The 17,498-nt window shown below is 41.0% G+C and overlaps 1 long non-coding RNA gene across 1 annotated transcript in view; it reads right to left on the minus strand.

The window, feature by feature from the left end:
• Positions 1-355: 355 nt before the first annotated feature.
• LOC134807832 (uncharacterized) overlaps positions 356-17,498 on the minus strand; it is a 77,015-nt gene continuing 59,872 nt past the window's right edge. Inside the window, exon 6 of the long non-coding RNA XR_010149188.1 lies at positions 356-2,408. This is a non-coding gene — a long non-coding RNA (uncharacterized LOC134807832). The remainder of the gene's footprint in view (positions 2,409-17,498) is intronic.

Raw genomic sequence — 17,498 nt, forward strand, 5'->3', positions numbered from 1 at the left:
CATGTTGGAAACTCCATAGCAACATGGAGTTCAGGTGAGGATTAAATGAGTTAATCCACTAAAGCACTTGGTGTAGCGCCTGTTACGTAAGAGCTCAAGAAACATCAGCTCTGATTATGATCTACCACCCAGATCCTGAACAACCACTGGGGAGCCTGCAGCCCCTGATCTGTCAGGGCAGATCCATGGATTCATTCTGGACAGGGGCCAAGCAAAACCCTCCATCAGCATCTTTCCAGGTGAGCAGAGAGTCCGAGCCTTGCTGAGTCTCCCCACGGTGGCTACATCCCAGATCCTATCCCTGAGCTCCTCCCGGAATCTTGCTCACCTATTCTTTTTATTTTGTTTTTGTTTTCAGTAAATAGTACTGAGTGTCTGCTTTTGTGCAGCAACACGGCCTATAGTCAAGAGCCAGACAGTTGTGGTTCCTGCCTTCATGAGATGGCAGAATAACTGGAAGGAGATAAATTGAACATAATACTTGTGGTGACTCTTACAAGACTGAAGGGTGAGAATTTAGGGAAGTGGGCACCTAACTTCAGCGGTGGATACAGACAAGGCTTCTTGGAGGAAAAGCCATGAGAGTTGATTCCTCAAAAAGTTGCCAGTGATGTGGGTGGTGGAGGAGGGATGGGTGCCTTCCAGGCTGGCTTAGGAGCAAGTATGAACGTGTGAGCTATCTCTAGACATTCTCAAAAGACCCATCCAGCCAAAGATGGATGCCAGGGAGGTCAGTGAGATCCTGGGACACATTTCAGGGCCCTGTGGATCCCTTTAAGGATTTTGAACTTTGTCTTTAAACACTTTGTCTTAAAACAAAGCCACTGGACGTTGTGGGTAAGCGAGTGGGAGGTGTTGGGATGACTTCCATGTTTCTAGTTTGGGAACTAGCAGAGTCGTGTACTATGTCTTGAAATGAATGGTTCAGAGGAAGCATCACATTTTGGAGGGCAGATGGTGAGTTTGGGATACCCAGGTGTGTATTGGTTTCCACTACTGATGTAAAAAATTACCACAAACTAAGTGGCTTAAAACCACTCATATTGATTATTGTACAGTTTTGAAGATCAGAAGTGTGACATAGTCTTAGGCTAAAACCAAGGGGCTGGCAGAGTTGAATTCCTTCTGGAATTGAGTTGTATTCCACAGGGGCATTTGTCCCTTTTCTTCTCTATCTTCTAGGGTCTGCCCACATTCCTTGGCTCATGACCCTTCACCACTCCGACCTCTGCTTCTGTCATCACGTCTCCTCTGACTCTGACCCTTTTGCCTCCCTCTTCTGTGGTTCCTTGTGATGCCCTTGGGCTCACCTGGATAATCCAGGACCATCCCCTTTTCTCAAGATCCTTAACTTAATCACATTGGCAAGGTGTCTTTTGCTATGTAAAGATAACTTATTCACAGGTTTTGAGGGCTAAGACATGGACATCTTTGAGGGGAAGCATTGTTCAGTCTATCAGGTAGAGTTAGGAGTTAATTTGATATGTAATCTGGAGCTCAGAAAAAAATGTACATTAGAGATATAATTTGGAAGTTACTGGTTTCAGTGAAATAATTGAGTCATGTTGGTAGGCAAGATAACCCAGTACAATAGCTCCAAGTAAGATAAGTGAGGTGCAAACTAAGCATTGAGGTCCTCCTTCAAGTCCATAAAGTCATGCAGAGGAAGAAAAGCAAGCAACAGGGAAGTTGATATCTCTTGGGGTTCCTTCCTCAAAGTTCTCAGGGACTTGTGTTATATCCATACCTCCAACTTCCCAGGGCCAAGTTCCTGACTGGTCATATTACAGATTCCCACAGGCTGCCTGCCAAAAGAGAGCTCCAGCAGGGACCAGAGCCCATGCAGGGATCTCACTGCACTCTGCTCTGTAGTCAATCACTTGCCTTTGCTTGTCTTTCTCCCAACCCACCAGCAGGGTTGGAGATGTCCTTCTTAGACTCCCAGGCACATCCATAGAACAATGAGTCTAAAGGTCTCCTGTTCCGACTGTCTGGGTCTTCAGCCCCGAGCATATGCTGAGAGTCATTAGCCCAGATTTTCCAATCTGCTATGCTGATGGCTTTTGAATCTTAGTCCTTACATGAATGTTGAAGTTTTTAGAAAAGAAAGCATGAAACAGGCATGAAACACCTGGGATCACTTTCCCAGCCCTAGAAATACCAGGACTTGAGGTGAGTGCCTCTTAGAGTTTCTAATTAATAAAATACTATTTCTTGCTGTGGGGGTGTAATACAGGAAAACCTCTTGCCCAAGAGGTGACCCAGGCAGGAAATGTAAATAATTTCGAGAGTTGTAGATATAGTCCTAGCTGACAGTCTGGCTGGAAGTCAGTGAGGCAAGGTGTGGAACATAGGGATAGTCTTAGTCTTGAAGGGGAGTTGTGGTCTGCAAGCCATGTGCTATCAATCTGCAATGAGATAAGTACATATATTGAGAGTAAGCATTCAGAAGAGTTTTCCAGAAATTGATATGGTCATGACGTCGAAGTGCATAATCATTTTTCTAGTAATTCATTTTGATTACATTTTATAAAAGTATCCATTTACAACAGAATTTTTAAGAACCTGATCCTTCCTTAGAGATCATTTGACAAACACAGGTATAGAGGATTTCCACAGCCCATCCCTCCAAATTTGACCCTTGTGCAGAGGGAGCACAGAGGTGATTTGTCCAGTGGGAGTGGGGAGCAGGGGCATTTAGTAGAGATTGTGCTGATGTTACAACTCAAACCCTAAGAATTCATTTGGCTGGGGTCTAGCTTCAGCTTCATGGCACACTGATGCATGGTAGTAAATGGTGACCCTTATTACATGCCTGTTTTAGCAGGGGGAAAAGTAAATGCACCCTTCTGTACAGTATTTCAGAAGGAAGGACCAATCATTGTTATTACTGACTGGCCGGTCCGGAATTTGGATCTTGCTTTCCTCAGGTTTTTGCTCATGCTCTTCCTCCCACCCAGCAAGCTCTTCCTAAACCATCTCCTATCACCATGATGACTTCTGCATTCATTTCAGAGTTAGGCTCTGCATTTATTCCTGAGGCATCTCTCCTGCCTGTCCCCTCCACTCAGCCAAGTTCTTCATGGCTACCTGCATGTCTCCTGGATCACACAGCTAACTGTGCAATTAGTTGTTTAATTTTATGGTTTCACTAAACTGTGAGTTTCCTTGGTACAAAGCTCTAATCTTTCTTCACTGTTAGGTCCTCATAGCCCAGCACCCTGCTAGGCACACACACACTAGGTATTTAATACATATTTGTGAGCAAAGGAATGGATGGATAAATAAGAAATGAATGAGTTAATGAATGGATATTTTAATAGCATCTTCCCCATAGTTGGAAGTTCTGCTTAGCAGTCTATTCTCTCACTTTTCTATCTCTTCCATACATTTCAGTGCTGGCTTTGCCAACACTGAAAGAAAACAGTCGACAGGCTAAAGTTCCAACTCCTTGCCAGCAGATCCTTATGCCACACTGACATGGGAAATCTCGACCCCTTGCCACCCCCCTCTGCACCTCTGGCCCTGTGTGTTCACCTCTAGGGAGATTCAAAGAGGGTGAGCGGCAGCGGTCATAATCATTTGCTATCATAATGTAAATTTGCAAACCTATGTAATGTATCAATCTAATTTCCTTTGAAAAACATATACCCAGATAGTCTTTAAGTCATGAACAATGTTTTGTTTCATTTTGCAGATATTTAAGAAATGTGAAGCAGGAATTGTTAATAACAGGAGGAAAAGAGTGGCCTCTTGTGAAGAGCCCGGAGTGCTGAGCTTGTGTGTGCCTGCATTTACTGCCATTAATGATAATAGGAGTTAGGTGCATAATGGGTGTTCCTGTAAATCTATCCAGAGGATAATATACCCCTTAATTTAAAATAGCTGATAAAGTGTGAATAAAGGCCTCTCATCTTTACAACTTCTCATTTCTATTAAGAAAGGAATCACATAACATTTTAGGGCTCTCAACTAATTAACTGTGCATATGGATTTGGAGGGCACGTGCTTTGTGCACAATAGACTATTCCCCCATCTACATTCATAGGCGGCTGAAGCTCTGGGGCTGAGAACCCTGGATGTGATTGAACTTCATAGCACCGGCTCTGATTGGAAGGGGTTGTCTGCTTACCGCTTGTCAAAGGAGAGGAATCGCTAAATCAGCGGTAGAGACGGAAGGACTGGGAACTGAGGCAAACAAGAGAACTAAAGAAAAGAGATTACATCCTTCGGAAGATTCTAAGTGTCTGCTACATTGCCTTGAAAATCTAACACATGCTGGGAGACCCTGAAACCTGTTCATAGTGGCAATTCTACTGTAAAACCTACTTCTTAGAGATCCACCATATGAAAATCTGGCTGTTTGGAACGTAGAATGTGCAAAAAAGAACAAAAAAATTTGATTCAACATAAACACATAAAAAGGTCTATGTGCTTTCCACTTGCTATATTGTATTTTATTTGTGATCCACCCAGCTCTTGATGTGTGCCAGGCCCTCTGGCTAATGTCGACATTAGTTGATGTTTGGTCTTTAGCTGTGACATATATAATTAACAAACAAGATAAATATACACTTTGCCATTCTGATATAAGTGGTGTAATTAGATATTTCTCTTTACATTCCTTCCTTAGAGAGATATTCACAATCAGCAAAAGGATGATTAAAACAACAAACCGATACATTTCCAGAATTCAACAAAAGAAACAATTTCTGTAAAAGCCACTAATTCAAAACCAAAGAAATTGTTTGATATGAACACTTAGTAAGCACTCAATGAAGATGTGTTCAATTAAATGGAATTGAATTGAAAATTCAAAGGAATCATTCATATTCAATTCAAAACAGTGCTTTTCAAATGTCAGGAAGTTGGAAGCTACTCCTTTATTCACAATTTCCATGTAGCTTAGAAAAAAAAAGTATTTGTCTTCTATTATTTCTTATTCTTCCCTATGTAATTAGAGGAAGGCTATAAAGTCTTATTAAGACAATCTCTAGACTTTTTAAATTACATGAACAATATAAAGCAAATAGGCCCTTTTAGGGAGGGGGATTTTTTTAAAGATTTGCATTTCCAGCAAAGCCATGAGTAACAGAGCCAGTGTCAAGGAGAGTGGATGCCACCAGCGTTCAATGAAGAAATTGTATGATCTGCCATTTAGCAATTTCACTTCTGTGTCTTTTTTCTCTTCCCTAAACCTAAACCCCCAACTCAATTTCTTTTTTTTTTTTCCTCTGTTGCTGATCCAGATGCTCCCAAGAAATCAATATTTGTTGATTTTAGGACATATGCAGTAAATCTGGAGTATTTTCAGCTTGAAGGTGTTTCTCTCTACCCCTGCTGAATAACATGGTGACTTTGCTACTCAGAGTTTAGGTGAGGCAACATGTGACTCCAAGGCATGTCTGTAAAAATGTCCATGGAGCAAGAAGGAGACTCATAATGTTGCTTTTTCAAAGTGCAATAAAACACCCAAATCTACCAAGAGCTAGTGGGCCCTTGCACATGACAATTAAACATTAACAGCCCCAGGGCCCTGGGAGCAGGGCCCAGCAACCCTTTGAAGCCCTGTTTGCCAATTAAACACCGTCTGACATTCGAGTCAAGGTGGCAGGGATCCAAAGCAGAGATAGGAACGTCAACCACTTCAGGGGCATTCATTAGCTCCCCAGACATTCCTGGCGTGGCCTGTTTCTTTACTATTGCCAAATCCACACCCTGCTCTGGAACTCAGGGGCTCTGAGAAAGTTTACTCAGATAAGCTTATTATGGAAATAGCACTTTGTCACCGTTTACTACTCACTCGTTGTTCAATTATCTTTTATCTGTTTAGAGTATTTGCCAGCTCTCCCAAGGTTCCCTGGGATGAGGCCACTGGATTGAAAGTCCTCACTGGGGCTGTAGAAGGGGTAGGGGGAGGTACCACTCTGTGCTTGCCTTTCTGGTCCAAGAATGCTGAGCTCTCTCCAACGTTTTGGAAACTGCTAAGAGGGTACTAGTAAAAGATCTTGTATTTTCTGATCGTGGGAAAAACTGCCCAACCTTGAGACAGAGACCTAGGTATCCTGAGGCCCCACAGTCAGCAGAAAGAAGGATGGTGTGTCATTTTGATTATAATAGTGAGCATTTAATGCATATTACTAGGGCAGAATGATGAGCAGGGAATTTCACCTACTCCCTACCACCATCCATATTAGACGCTCTCTCTCCGAATTTATGCATAGCTATGGAACCAATATAATTGAGGTTTTTGTTGGTGAGCCTCAGTCAAATCCCAGTCGCCACCATCACCACGGTTCCTATCGAGTCATCTGGTCTATTATCGTTGTGGAATACCATTTTTGTATTTTAATGCCTTCAGATTGAATGATTTCTCTATGGTGAACTCATCCCAGATGTCAGGATGCATGTTGCATTTTTGCTGCTGTGATGGTTTTAAAATACGCCCATAAGTTCTTTGATACTCCTCCCATCAAAAGGTAGAGATTAATTACCTTTCCTCTGAGTATGGGCTGAACTTACTGACTCACTTCTAACCAACAGAATGTAGTGGAAATGATGGAGTGTGGCATCCAAATTTAGGTAATACAGGTCATTGAAGCTTCTGTCCTGCTCTTTCTCTCTTATTGCTGGCTCTAGTGGAAGCCACTACCAAGCCATAAGAAAATGCAAGAAGCCCTGTGGAGAGGTTCACATGGGGAAGAACTGAGGCCTTCTGCCAAAGTCCATGCAACCGAGCTTAGATGCAGATCCTGCAGCCCCACACAAGCCTTAGATGGTTTGTCCCAGTTGACAGCTTCACTGCAATCTCAGCAGAGCCAGGACCACTCAGCTGATCTGCTCCCAAATTTGGGATAATATGTTACGCAGCAATAGATAACTAATATACCTGCCTCAACTAATTGCCAAGGAACTGCAAAAGGATCCCAGGCAAGAGTCACCAGACCTTGTTGTTTACAGGCTGTGTGACCTTGGAAGATTTACTCACCTGCTCTGGACTTCAGATTCCTCTGTTGATACTTGCTGTTCTAGTTGGTGTGAGAGTCAGTGAAGTGGTTTTGAGAAATTAAGAGTTCTCTGATATCACAATTGTATTGTTGTCCAGAATATCTTCTTCTGCAGTGATTCCCCCTCTTGCTTTCATGCTTCAGCTAAATTAACCATTTCTCCTCAAAAGAGGCAGCTTCACTTTTGCCCTGTGTAGAATGTCCTCTCCCTATTCTAATTATCTAAAAAATGAAATATCTCTGTGCATAATGTGCTCAGCTGCAGCACAATGTCATTCTGTTCATTCTTCCTTCTAACAGAACCCAGATCACTTTCAGAAAGTCACCTGCTCCCAAGCTACTCCTTATCCCCAGTTCTAAGAGGAAACTTTGATTGATTCAAGCCAATCAGAGTTATCTCCCTCCCTTTGTCAGTGATTGGTTTAGTATCTGTCATGTAATGCAATTCTGGCCAATGCTCTGGGGGAATTCTGGGAATGTTTTTCTTGCTTCAGAGAATGAGAAAAAGACGTTTTTGTTCTTCCCCTGGGCCTTCATCCTGTCTGGATTTGGCTCCTGGGACTTCCCTGTCATTGTACTGCAACCCAAAACTCAGAGGGTGCAGCTGAGAGTCATTGCAGAGAAGTGGAGCTGGAGTCCTGGCCCCACGGCACCATAAGCCCGCCCCTGTAAGAAACTCTTAGTATTTGGGACTGCTTTCCTGCCAGAGCCAGTTTGAGTAAGGATGATCTACTGTGGTTAAATCAGGCTTCAGAGCCAGGGCAAAGCTCATCTCCTGCAAGATGCCTGCATGGGCCCACCCACCCTTGAAGGCTTTTCTCAGCTTAGAGGTCCTGTGCCTCTGCCTGGGTGGGCAGCTCCAGTGGTCATCACTGGATGCACACAGCTTTGTTCCAGTATTCAATTTCAATGCATCACACCGTCACTTACCACTGCACCCACCACACTGAGAGCCTCATGGAGAAAGGGCAGATTATTAGTGTCTGAATTCCCCATACCAGCACCAATCCTGCACATGAATATGTTCAGTAAGCCCAAAAGGTTCTGTTGAACCTTCCTCTAACCTAGTGGGTACCTACTGACCTAACAGTTCCATAACTTAGGAAGGCACACAAATGATTCCTCACATAATATGCATCATTTGTTCTGTGATATTGGTTTCTCTGCCTATTCGGAGAAGCAGCTGGGATTTTTTTTAATTGCCATATATTAATTACCTCATTATAAATGGATGAATCCAGGCAACAAAGCCACTTACTTTCTGTTCAAAGCCTCTATTGGTTATGTATTCTTAACTATGTGAGTTGAAAATTATAATCTACCTACAACGTGTGAGAATTGAGTAAGATAATGCATGCCAAAACCCATAGCAGAGTGCATGGGAAGCAATCAGAGATCTATGAATTGCAGGGGTTCTACAAAGTGAATGATGCCTAAATAATAAATACTGGTGTAAATCTAGATAAATCAATGGAAAGGGAGAGCCTGTTCACAGGGATTAGTACTAAGCAATGAACTATCCAGATCTTCACTAAGAAGGGTAATTAATTGTGGGGAGTGACTGAGACTTTATTGGAAGACATGAAAGGCTGACATGTATCATTGCCCTATTCTTTGTAACTTCAATTGAAGGTTTTACTCTCTTATGATCAGGTACTGCAATAAAATAACTACAATTTGGAAATCAAACTTTCTCTTCCATACAGTTGCTGAATGAAATTTGTCATTATTTTTCCATAGTTGAATATACTATCTGGTTTTTGCTCTTCATTCTTCCAAATAGGAAATTTTCTTGAGCAAGGAGAGTCAAGACGATGGCCTCAGATGTATGAAGCTCAGCACTATTAACCATAGGGTGCACCTTCCCAATCTTTAATGTTTCAAAAGCATAAGAACTCTCAGAAAGGCCCCCTTTTTGCTTAAATTGAAATGAGAAATTAGTGTTAGTATTTAATTCTGCCTTGTAATCAATGTTTCCAACTTCCTTCCCTCTCTCTGCCCCCTCAAAAGCAAGTTTATAACTACCCAACTTTAAACTAAAAGAATTGTTTCTATGGGTTATGATTGAGAACAGTGTGTCAGAGACCAAGACTGAAGTTGAGATTGGATCCCCACAAGATCATGTCATTTTTCACAGAAAAAGGGTTTTAACCCAGATGTAATAGGCAACCCCGTGTGCAAAGGTGATCACCGATCACATTGGTCAAAGGGGACTGGGCAAGAGTGTGGGGGCTCACATAGACCTTGACTATGAGGTCTCAAGAGACAGGCACAAGGCCTGCTTCATCTCTAACTCTCCACTACACACCCCATAGTGCCTGAATCACACATACTCAGAAAATGCTGTTGCTCTGAATCTTCATTTCCCCAAAGCCAATGGGATATTTAATGGCTTCGTTAAATAAATGTAGAAACTGTGGGTCTCATAGGAAATTGAAATGAAATTAGAAACATTTTGAAATATGCATAAACTTTAGATGTTTCTCTTTAGCCATATCATTCTGAGTGTTGTATAGAAGTGAATCTGTAACTGCAGGCAGAGAGAAGAGAAAAAACCTGCTAGTATTTCTTCCCATCAAGTAGCATTTAAATACACTAAAGATCACCAAATATGCATGTATGCCAGCATACTTCTGAATCAGTTGTTTGAGGGACCACTTAAAAAAAATCTAAAGAATACAAAGCTATTAAGAACATACTGGACAAAAATATTTTGGGACCTGGAGGAGATAAAATACATATTCAATTTATAGACTCATCACACTTTGTCACCAAATCGGGTAATACCTACAGCTGAGAAGGAACATTACAAAGTCTTTGTATTATGGTGCTTCTTTACCTTCTATTTACAAAGAAAAGTGTTGGAGTAAGACTTTAACTTTATTATGGATATCAATTCCTGAAAAAGCTCTGTGAGTTAGTCTCTAGTGCAAAATTCAAAGCTCAAAAAATTTACAAGTTTTTTGTTTTTGTTTTTACCATGATAATTTTGATCAACCATTGTGGCTGAAAACAAGAAAGACCTTCCTATGGGAATCTTTCCTACAACTGCATTGTTAAACCCAGCCCTATTTGTTGCATAGCCATTCCTTCCCTATGGGGTTGTAATGAAACTTTTATTGTATGCTGCCATCTGCTTCAAGGCAATATCTCCTCTTTTTATTAAAATGTTAGGTGAGTTTTGCACCAGAATCACATATTTAATTTTTTTAATAACTGTAGCTTTATAGTGTTTGATATCTGGTAGGGAAATTCCTTCCCTTCCTTTCTATTAAAAAAGCAACCATTTAAAGTAAACTGTAACAAAAATTTAAATTATTTATCTGTTTATGTTCCAGATGAATTGTCAAATTATTTTGTCATGATTTTTGAAATCTTTATGGAATTTCTGACATCAGTATTGTATTCAATCTATAAATAGATTTGGAAGGAATTGATACCTTTACAATATGTATTCTTCTCTTTGAAGGATATCTATTTTTACTCACTCGTGTGGGTCCTCCTTTATATTTATAAGTAAATTTTTTCTTTTTTTGTTCTCATGCATTTCTTATTTATGTTATTGTTGGGTATTTTATATTCTTTTGCTATTATGAATACACTAACTTCTTTATTATAGCATCTTCTTTTTGCTGAAATATAGGATATCCATATATAGTATTCTATAATTTGGCTTTTTGTTGAATTCTTAATAATTGAAAAGAATTTTCCCTAATCATCTTTGGTTTTCTAGGTAGATAATTGTATTTCCAGTAAATGAGAGCACTGTGCTCCTCCTTCCAATATCCTTCCTCTCAATTCTGTTCCATGTACTACTATGCTGGCTGAACCTGTCCACTTCTCTTCCCCACCAATGCCACTCTTGTCCAAGTTCACATCAGCTCTCACCTTCACTGAGGCCAGAGCTTCCTGCCAAGTCTACCCTCTTTCCCACTGACAGCCTCCTAGTTTATTCTCAGTACTGTCACCTGGACAATCTTCAACATGAAATGATCATGCCACCTGAATGCATCAAATGTCAATGTCTTTCTGTTTCTTTCAAGATAATGATGAAGCTCCCTACTATGGCCTCTAGTGCACAGCATAGCTGGTTCTTATCTACTTTACCAGCCTCTGCTACCACTGCAAACACCCACCTGTCCAAGCCCCCTCTAACGTGTCATTTCTAGAACTGTTCTAAGTACCCCTCTTCACCTAGTAAACTCTTAACATCTTTCCACTTGAGTTTTAGACTCACTTTCTCTGGGAAGCCTTCCTTCTAGATCAACTCCTTCAGTTACATATGCTCAAAGTACCCATGGAGCTCTCTGCAGCTTTATCATTAATTCTGTTTCACATGCTACATATGATTACTTAATGGCTATCTATCCCCCTTACAAACTGGAAACTCCATGAGGCCAGGTACCATATATGTTTTTCACATCATTTTGTTCCCAATGCTTAACACAATATCTGGCACTTTAATTAGCCAGACTGATTAAACATTTGCCAATACACAACATCTGCAAAAAAAAAAGTTAAGTAATAATTGTAATTTTTATTTTTTCCTTATTTTGGAAGGAACATCCATAGCATTTCACCATGAAGTATGTTTGCAGTCAGCTGCTGAATTGAACACAGATATTCTTTTTCATGTTAAGGAAGTTTTCTCCAGGTCCTAAATTATTGTCTGGCCACGTGGGTACAGATTGAAGCTTCTGCTCAGGTCAGTCCTTCTGGGCTTCTTTTCTGTCCTCAGCCTCGCCTACAGTGCTTTGCTTCTGATACTGACACTTCTCTAAAGGCAACATTCTATAGCCAATCCTCTTCTATCATTTGTCTTTTGTTTTGTTTAATATCTCTTACCAGATAGTGAATGGAAGCTTCTGATGAGGAGGGTGGAGAGTAGTAATGCTACAAAAAAAGATCACCTTTTAAAAATGGGCTGTATCGGCTGGGCGTGGTAGCTCACGCCTGTAATCCCAGCACTTTGGGAGGCCGAGACAGGCGGATCACGAGGTCAGGAGATCAAGACCATCCTGGCTAACACGGTGAAACCCCGTTTCTACTAAAAATACAAAAAAAATTAGCCGGGCGTGGTGGCGGGCGCCTGTACTCCCAGCTACTCGTGAGGCTGAGGCAGGAGAATGGCGTGAACCCGGGAGGCGGAGCTTGCAGTGAGCCAAGATTGCGCCACTGCACTCCAGCCTGTGCGACAGAGCGAGACTCCGTCTCAAAAAAAAAAAAAAAAAAAAAGGTTAGAATGGCTGGGTAGCGTTCTCATATGCAGCCATTGGGTGCCTAGACCCTGGTAATACAGTGCATGGGGAGAAGCACACCAGTGCCCCACCTTTGTCCCAGGGTGGCTGTGCTGATCTTTTTCAGGTGGCAAAGCGTTTACCAATTACAATTCATCATTCTCAGCTTCTCTGCCTTGTATTCTAGTTGATGGATGAATTTTTTCCAGTCTCGCAAGAGTTCAACTGCCTTTATAATGTGAGGGTATCAGAGCTTATATTAGGGACACCCTGAAGCAGAAGTCTTTAAATGATATCAAAAACAATGACTGCCCTCCTAAAGTGGAGCAAGGAATCCAGAGATTGGCTCTCACTAATCGGTGCTTTTTCAAGAGTGGGCATTGGTGAGGGGGAAAAAAGAAAGAAATCTCTAGAAACTGGGGACTCAAGCATGGGAAGGAAGGAAAAGTGAGAAACATGTCGCAAACAGCTATTATGCCCTGGGAGTCTTTAAATCAGGGACTGGCGTGTCACCAGTTCTGTTCTCTAAGACTTAGTGACAGCTCATTTATGAAAAATAAATAAACAAGATTTGATGTCAGATAGAATGTCTATTCCATGAAAACTCTTGTTGCATCTGGCCATAGAAAGCTGCATTCCTGGACAATCATCCCTCATCAATCCCATGAGGGACACTTTGGCATTATAAGCATGGCAGACACCAAGAGGTTTTATAGTCTCTCTGTTACACTTATTATCAGAATGTTATTAAGAACTTGGTTCAGAACAACACAGCAAATTCTGTCTACGGAACCCCGTAGTAACAATTTCTCCATGTCCCAAGTCTAAGAATACACATTTTTCCTGAGCAACTAATATACATCCATCATGCATGATCAAATTAGGTAACTGATCACACTTCTGTCTACACTGGCTGCTGGGACATTCAGAGTCCACACTGCAGCTAAACATAAATGACTGCAGGACATTAGAGTACGCCACTAGATATTACCATTATTCTTCTAATTTTGCAAGTTTTACTGTGTTGATAATTATGTGCTTTTAATGGTGTTTTATTTTTATCTAAGTCTATTTTTCATATCTGTGTAAGCTACCTCAGGTTTTTTTGGAAAAGGGTCAAATATAAGTAATAATTAAGAATTGTCATCTTTGTATGCCTCCATGGTATGGTCTCAACTTAGTCTGGAACATGGATGCCCAGAAACAATTCATAAAAGAGAAAGAGAACATTCATAAGCACCCAGAGTCATGACTGTCAGCTTCGCCTGAACTCCTGAAGGGATATGATATGCACTCCTTCCCATATGGTCAGCTCCACTTCAGCTTATTTGCTTGATGTGTGTGTGTAGAGGGCACAGCCCTGTGTCTGACACATAGAAGTGCTTTTGATAAATTTTGAAAACATAAGTGCGATTTCTGCCTTGGTTCCCAAGTTTGCACAAGCCGTCTCTTCAGAAGGATGGCAACACCCAATGTTACAGGCAGAACAGATGGGCTATCCTAGGACTCCAGGTCCAGTAGCAATTTGGCAGTTTTACCTCTAAAATCGTTTTCTAAAAATAAATAATTCACATTTTGTAAATCAAATCCCCATGAAAATAAAACAGGTGGGGAAAACCATTTTTGGCTACCATCCTCCTATCTTTGCCGAGCCAGACATAAGGTAACATGTTCCTTTGGTATGGTGCAGTGTTCAAAGTCTCTGTGGTACCTGCAGCCATCCACAGACATTGACCCAGAAATGCTTGCAGGTAAGAAACTTGCCCCCAAATGCCACTATCTACCCATTTGGCATATGAAGCTCATCACAGTGCAACCATTCATTCACTGGACAAACATTTGTTGACCACTTGCTATACTACCTACCATGTGCCAGTTCACACACTCTAAATTGGAAATAAAGTTTCAGAAATAGATCTTACATGTGCTTGTATTTTCCTTCATTTTGTCTTTTGGAGATATATGGGTTTATAGAAATCAATTTTGATATTAAGATAGGTCTGCAAATACAATCAATGATATCAGAGGTATGGAAAGCCATGGATATCTGGCAGATATATTGTTCTGTTCCAGAGTGCCATAGTTATATTAGACTTGCTGCTATAAAATTAAGCTCAAACACAAATTTTGCTGCTATAAAATTAAACTCAAAGACACTCAACACAGCTATAGAATTACACTTTAACAGATATTGGCTTAACAAAATCAAAAGTTGTTTCTAGCTCATGTTGACAGTCTTGGGAAAGTAAATAAGTGCATGAGATTTCCCTCCTTCCCTTGGTAATTCTGGGATCCAGAACTCCTTCCAAGTTTTTCTGTGGTTCTGCTGCTAGGGCTGCATCATCGTCTGGATTCAGCTGACAGAGAAATAAGTATGAGGGCACTCATGCCCGAGGATTTTATGGGCCAGGCCTTATAGGGGCATCAATTTGCTGGTATTTCCTCAGCTATAATTCAGGTGCATGTCCACATGGCCACACCCAACTGCAGAGGAGATAGAGAGATGGAACCCAGCTGTGGTCCAAAAATAAGACAATTAAGATTTTGATGAACAATTGGCAATTTCTGTTCACAGAAAGAAAAACTAGTTCCAGTGGGTGTTAAATGGAAAACATATTTGAGTTCAGTAAAAAGCAAAACCACTTAAAAATTGTAAATGTCCAATGGTGCAACACGTGCTTTGTGATGTTGTGAGAAGTTCCACATCCTTCCTCAAGCCACGATGAGACAACCTATATTGCAGGGTGGCTGCAAAGATAGTTTCGGCCTAGGGTGCAACTGAAGGGCAAGCATTGGCTCATAATAACTTACAGTATAAAATAGTTTATTTTTTATAAAATATTACTTCATCAGATCTTCAGTTAAATGTTCTCACCTTCAAAGTCCCCCCTTCCTAAAAAAGAATCTCCATCTCCTTCTGACATCTTTCTTTAGTTTATCAGTACCTAGATTCATTTTTATTTATTATTATTATTAGTAGTAGTAGTACTAGTAGTATTTTGAGAGAGGGTCTCACTGTCACCCAGGCTGGAGTGCAGTGGTGCAATCTCAGCTCACTGCAACCTCCACCTCCTGGGTTCAAGTGATTGTCATGCCTCAGCCTCCCAAGCAGCCGGGATTACAGGTGCCCTCCATGACACCTGGCTAATTTTTGTATATTTAGTAGAGATGGGGTTTCGCCATGTTAGTCAAGCTGGTCTCCAACTCCTGACCTCAAATTATCCACCCACCTCGGCCTCCCAAAGTGCCAAGATTACAGGCGTGAGCCACTGCACCTGGCCCCAGGATTTATATTGCATGCTCTGCTTGTTTGTTTATGGTCTGTTTCCCATTCTGATTCTGGGATGATAGCTTCTTGAGGGCAATGACTTTGACTCTGTTGTTTAATGCCATTTACCTATTCCTAGGACAGTGCCTGGGCACAAATATATGCAAACATTTGTTGAATGGCACAAATGGATAAAAAAAAATGTGGTATATGTACGTGATGAAATACTATTCAGCCATAAAAAAGAATAAAATTCTACCATGTGTGACAGGATGGACTAACCTGAAGGGCACTGTGTTAAGTGAAACAAGCCAGGCATGGAAATACAACAAACATGACATGATCTCAGTCCTATGTGGAACTTTAAAAAGTTGAGCTCACAGAAGTAGAGTAAAATAGATGTTACTAGGGGCTAGAGGGCACAATGGTGAAGGGGTTGGGGAGAGGTTAGACGACTGGTACAGTGTTTCAGTTCGATGGGTGAAATAAATTCCGGTGTTCCAGTGCACAGCAGGCCCACTATAGTAACACTAATGTATGTATATTTCAAAAAAGAAGTTAGAAGAGAGCAATTTGATTGTTTTCACCACAAAGAACTGATAAATATTTGAGGTGATTAGATATGCTAATTACTGTGATCCTATTATTGCACAATGTATCCATGTATCGAAACATTCTGTTGTACCCCACATATGTATACTATTATTATGTGTCAATTAAAATTTTTCTTAAAACAGAAAAATAAATTCGGTGAATGAATAAAAATAAGAAAGATAAGAGCAGAAACAGTCTATACAAATGATTAAGCTACAGTGCAAACTTCACATAAATTTAAGGTCAAAGTGCTGAAAGAGCTTAGAGTACTTTGAATTCAGCATCTTCATCCCTTCATTCTTTTGTTTGTACTGTCAGTCAAAAAACATTTGAAAGAGGGAAAGAAAAGAGGGGGAGAGATCTCTTGGGGTCCTTCATAAGATGGAGCTAACCCCACTCATGAGGGCTCCGCCCTTAGGACCTAATCATCTCCCAAAGTCCTCACCTTCAAATTCTGTCACATTGGGGTTTAGGACTTCGACACAGGAATTTCGTAGGGACACAAACATTAACTTCATAGAAACAAATGTGTGTTGAAGTGAGATTTCACAGTACTGGTGTGTCGTTTTTTGTTTTTGTTTTTGTTTTTTTGAGATGGATTTTTTGCTCTGTTGCCCAAGCTGGAGTGCAATGGCATGATCTCGGCTCACTGCAACCTCTGCCTCCTGGGTTCAAGCGATTCTCCTGCCTCAGCCTCCCGAGTAGCTGGGATTACAGGCGCCTACCACACGCCCAGCTAATTTTTGTATTTTTAGTAGAGACGAGGTTTCACCACGTTGGCTAGGCTGGTCTCAAACTCTTGACCTCAGGTGATCCACCCGCCTCAGCCTCCCAAAGCGCTAGGATTACAAGCCTGAGCCACCGTGCCTGGCCAGTGTGTCCTCTTTTAAGTTTCCATACTCCTATGGGTAAAGAAAGATGGCTTTCATATGTGACATAGATGGACCAAGGAGAAATCACAGGACTTGAAATCAGAAAAATCCAGAGCTTGGTTCTGCCACGTGATAATTGTGCAATATTGTGATACCCACTTTACCAATCAGACACTACAATTCCTCATCTGCAAACTAGATCCATAAATATTTCCTCAGTTGATATAACTTATCTTAAAGGCCTGGATCATAGTAATAAATCAATAGAATATCAGTTGAATTAAATAAGATCAGGAGACACAGTCAACTACACATCAGAATTGTGGAAATGCTGTCTTGCCTTGCTCCATGACTGTATGAGTGAATAACAAGGCTGGTCACTCCTCACGCATAATGGCCCTGCCCCACACTCTCTAACCCTTGAAGTGCTGAACACATGTTGGGTTTAACATAAGTAGTCAGCAAATCATTGTTGATTGTTTGGGGTTTATTAAGTGATATCTCACAGATTTGCATTAGA

Source organism: Pan troglodytes, chromosome 12, assembly GCF_028858775.2.
Source record: "Pan troglodytes isolate AG18354 chromosome 12, NHGRI_mPanTro3-v2.0_pri, whole genome shotgun sequence".
Lineage (NCBI taxonomy): Eukaryota > Metazoa > Chordata > Mammalia > Primates > Hominidae > Pan > Pan troglodytes.